At 50.2% G+C, this 4,724-nt stretch overlaps 1 protein-coding gene across 2 annotated transcripts in view; it reads left to right on the plus strand.

Annotated features, from left to right (window-relative positions):
* Window positions 1-4,724, plus strand: part of NR6A1 (nuclear receptor subfamily 6 group A member 1) — a 58,103-nt gene that overhangs the window by 30,972 nt on the left and 22,407 nt on the right. The gene's annotated exons all lie outside the window — the stretch shown is intronic.

The raw sequence follows: 4,724 nt of genomic DNA on the forward strand, positions 1-4,724 counted from the left end.
CCGCCCCCCGGTTGTCCCTCCCCGCTCCGGGCTCGCCGCCCCGCTCGCCGTGTCCCCGGTCTCCTGCTGCCCTCTCCCGTCCAGCGCCGGCCGCACGGACCCGTGTCCCCTGAGGCCGCCGGGATTTTCAGCGTGACACGTGTTAAACTTGCTGTAAAGCCCCGGGGTGAGGCTCTGTCGATGTTTTCTCTGCTGCCGTAGAGCCGAGCGTTTCTCCGTGCCTGCTCACAGCCCTGCACAGCGGCGATGTGCATGGAGCCCCATCCCATCCGCGTCTCTCTGTGCTGTCACCATGTGCCACCTCCCGACCCTCTGCCAGTCTCACCGGTGTGTGAGAGGCACSGAGCAGCCAGGATGTTCCCAAACAGGACTTTCCCCAACACCTAATGATCCAAAGAAGCCCCCGAGCTGCTGCAGTCTCAGCAACATGTTGGCTGCAGCTGTAATTCTGAAGGTTTTTTCTTTCTTTGTTTTGCCAYCTGACCTGAAATTTGAGGAAATGTCCTCATTGTTTGTTTGTTTTTCCCTTGGGATCCAAGAAATTGCKGCTCACCACCAAGCTGGGATTCGTAAATGCTGCTCAGAACTATAATAATTACAGTTATGATGAGGAGGGGCTCTGTGTGGCTGTTGCTGGTAACGGGGACCCAGCCCAAGAACTTCCCCATGTTTTTAGCACGGTCTGGTGCTGTGTGACCTGATTTGGTTACTGGGAGCTACAGAATGGATGGAGCCATCCCATAGGAAGGGAATGGAGCTCAATTGCCTCCTCATAGAAATGTAAAGCTTCTCCCTTTGCAATTCTCCTTTCTTGTACTTTCCCACTAAGGCAGTAAAACCATATACTGCCCATGCCTACAATCCCATTTGTTTTCCTTTTTTCCTCTGAAGGCGACCTCTCTGAGGAGCCCTTAACCTCCCCCCTGCCTTTTCCTCTGTTGCACAGAGCTGCTCTCTGCTGTTTGTCACCCACCAAGYGAGGTGCAATGAAACGCTTTTTGTAACCGCTCAATTGACTGGGATGGCAAATTCGGTAGCCAGGCAAATAAAAATATAAATAAACAGATAAAACTGGAAATTGATAAAAGATTCAATTTACACAGCAACCTAACAAGTAAGAAGGAGAAAATAGCTTAATTTTATGTGCACCAAGTGACCACCTTCACTAGAATTATTAACACCACACTCCTGGTGTGTTTTAATGCCAGGGAGGAGAGGAATTACCCAATCTGTTGTTAAACCATTATCACAGAACAACTCAAACATCAGGTGGATATTTATTAWCATTCCTCGCAGTTCCTTCCATAGCTCCTCTAAGCAATTTTATATTAATTTTTAATTTTTTTCTCCAAAATAGCTGCATACATAGAGTGAATGGAATAGATCTTTTGGGGAAAGTACATGCTGCGTGTACCTCCAACCAGTTCTCTCACTGCAGTGTTTGAAAGCAGTAATATCCACAGTACTGAAGCTGTTGAGATGTTTTGATCTGGATTTTTATAATTTATTCAGCTACATTTGCAAACCAGGTTGGTTCGGTCTCGCTGCCCAGGTTCCCTCTCCTGCCGACCCACAGCGGTGAAAATGAAAGCTAAGCCAAGAGCTGGGCATTTCCTTAGGATCTGCTTGTTGCTTGAAATCAAATCCCCTTCAGAGTTGTAGTTTGGTCCGTGGCCAGCTCAGCGGTGTGGGGGCAGCCCTGGGTTTTGTCGCCTTCAGCGTTGARATGTGCTGGGTTTTGTTATCCACAGCCCGGACTTTGTTCCTGCCACAAAGGGGCTGATGGCTCAAACTGCGGGGACACAACAGAGCCCCAATTGTCATGAAAATGGGCAAAGCCTCTCTGGAGCAGGGGGAATTATGAAACGGTGGCTGTGGGTGGGAGAGCAAGAGCTCAAGGAAGGGATGCCCCTGTCCTAGGGCCACGCAGCTCTGCCAAAATTTGGGATTTTCAAAGTTTTTGGGATCGGCTGTGGGAAGTGATGGTATTGGCAGAGTGTCCTGGGAGATCTGTGCTGGCCTGGCACTGTTCAACYCATTTTAGTACTGGCTCATCGTGCCAGTTCAGCTCCGTATTTCTGAAAAAGGTCACATCATTTGGGAATTCTTAATCTTTGGAACGACACTCTSATGGCACATGACTGGGGAGCACCTGGGGAGAGGGGCAGTACCTCCTCCTGCTTCCTGTGCCCATCCCTTATGGCTTTAACATCAGGATAATAAATCTGTGGCAGGCAGCAGTGCCCGTTGCCCACTTTTTGGCAATGCGTTTGGCTTTTGCTGTTATGAATTGGTGTCATTCTAAAATCTTAGCTGTTGGTTACAGTACTATCAGGTTTTTTCTGTCTGTCTGTCTGGGATTTGGCTGATCCAGGCTAAAAAGTGAACCAGCTACTTTCTTCTTCCTTTGCTCAGACTTGCTGCAAGACTGTTTGGGTCAGACAACAAAACTCTTTTTTCCTGTCTCTTTGCCTGCCCTCTGCCCATTCCCAGTTGGCCTCTGATTTTACAGAATAGTTCTRTATCTCTGCAATTATTTTCTGCCATTATGGATAAACGGATATGAGTATTTAATGTGAGTTTTGAATAATTTGGAAGATTTGGGTTGTTTGGGCAATTATAATTTCTCCCATTCAGGTTTTGTCTATAATTGCAGTTTCAGAATTAGGAGGGGGGGCTTTTTGGGGTTGGGTTTTTTTTGGTGGTCTGTGTTTGGGTCCCAACAGCAGTTGTGGGAGCAACTTTGTGTTATCTCGAGATTAAGTTGCTTTATTTCAGCCCACTGTGTCTACATCACACTGTGGCTATACAAAATAAGCACTCTGCATTCTGGTCACACTTCTCCAAGGGGTGCCGGGACAGCGAAGGGCTCGCATGGGATGAAGAATGTGGAGCTTTGGGAGCAGCACAATTGCAAACAGCTGTGTCAATAGTGCAGCCAGGGCTGCCTTACCTTGGCCATGTGCTGTGAGGCCACACCGCTGCTCACCCAGCCGGGTTTGGTGAGTGCTGTGGTGGAACAGGGGAGCTCAGTGCAATGATCGCCTCATGGACCGACACAGAACTGCACAGATCCACAGCATCAGCAAAGCACACACTGGCCCCACGCACCGTGGGCTTGTGACAGTTTGTTCCTGCAAATGCACCTGCTGTGCAGAAATGCTGGGTTAAAAACAGGATTATGAGCAGAGAGAATCGTAGAAGGGTTGGGGTTGGGTTTGGGGGTGACAGGAACCCCTGAGATGTGTGGCCAAATCCCCTGCCCAGGCTGGGTCAGCAGAGCAGGGTACCCATGAGCTCTGCCCTGCATGCACACAAGGTTACTTGTGTTGTTGGATGTCACCAGAAAGCAATAAAATTTCAGGCTTAGGATGGAGTGAAATATGACCTCTTTTGTTGCCTCTGTGCCTTGTTTATTCTAAGCCAGCCATTTCTCAGAGCACGGTTGGGTGCTGCAGKCCTCAGGATGAGGAACAGAAGTAAACTGTGGCTTTTGGGCAGAGCCTGTTTTGAGACATGCAGACATCTGGAGGACAGGTTGGATTGGGCACCAGCAGAAATGCTCTTGGGCCTTTAAATGCTTGAGCACCAGGACAGTTTCTCAGGCACTAAGCACACATGAACTGCACTGTAGCCCAGGCTGAGTACATCCCAGGGGAGGATGAAGGGGAGGAAGAGCTTCATGAAAATATTTTTCTGGCGCAGACACACGCAGCTGTATCTGACAAAGAGCTCACCATGATGAGTGCTGCCAGTGGTACCTGTTTGGAGGTGGGCAGCTGAATCAGTCATGGATTTATTGTGTTTGTCCCACTTCTGCAGATCCCTGCGAGGAGGGTCCAATCCCCTGCCCCACAGTGACCTTCACCGAGGCAGCACCCGAATTCCCAGTCTGGGGGAGCTGGGATTCCCAGTCCATGTTCACAGGGCTCTGCCAGGCGTGGGCATGGGAAGCAGCTTCCTTGAGGGAAGCCTGAGCATTGTGAGCTGTACCTGCTGGCTGGCACTGCCTGTGTCTCTACTGCTTTTCGCTGGTGATTAAAATTAAACATAAGTTTTTGGCCAATAYTTATTACGAGTTTAAAGAAATAATTTTAGAATGATTGGGTTGGAAATTACCTTAAAACTTAGCTTGTTCCACACCCTGCCATGGGCAGTGATACCTTCTACTGGACCATATTGGTGCAGTCGCTGTCCAGCCTCACCTGGAGCACTTCCAGGGATGGGGCAGCCACAGCTTCTCTGGGCACCCTGTATTTTCATACTGGGGATCCCTGGATTTTGTGTGTGTGTGTGTGTGTTGGTGGTACCTGTTCACCCCACAGTGAACAGTACTCTCAGCTTCCCTGGGAAGTTGGAAGGACTGTGCCAAGTGGTGGCGAGTGGTGATGGCTGGTGGTCAATGGCAAGAAGCCATACCTCATGGCAGGGGCAGTGATCAGTCTGTCTGTCAGTCTGTCAGTCGGACAGTCGGTCAGTTGATCTGTCAGTCGCTCGCTTGGTTGCTTGGTGGGTCGGTCAGTCTTTTGGTCAGTCGGTCAGTCAGCCAGTCAGTTGGTCGGTCAGTCGGTCTGCCGCTCGGTCTGCTGGTCTCTCGGCCACTGCATTGCTCGGTCAGTGGTCAGTCCCGGCCCCTGCTCGGTGTCTCGGTGGGTCAGTGGTCAGTCTCGCTCGGTCAGTGGTCAGTCCCGGCCCCGCTCGGTGTCTCGCTCGGTCAGTGGTCA

This window comes from Malurus melanocephalus, unplaced genomic scaffold, assembly GCF_030028575.1.
Source record: "Malurus melanocephalus ecotype Western Australia unplaced genomic scaffold, MMel_1.1 scaffold_181, whole genome shotgun sequence".
In the NCBI taxonomy this organism is placed as follows: Eukaryota; Metazoa; Chordata; class Aves; order Passeriformes; family Maluridae; genus Malurus; species Malurus melanocephalus.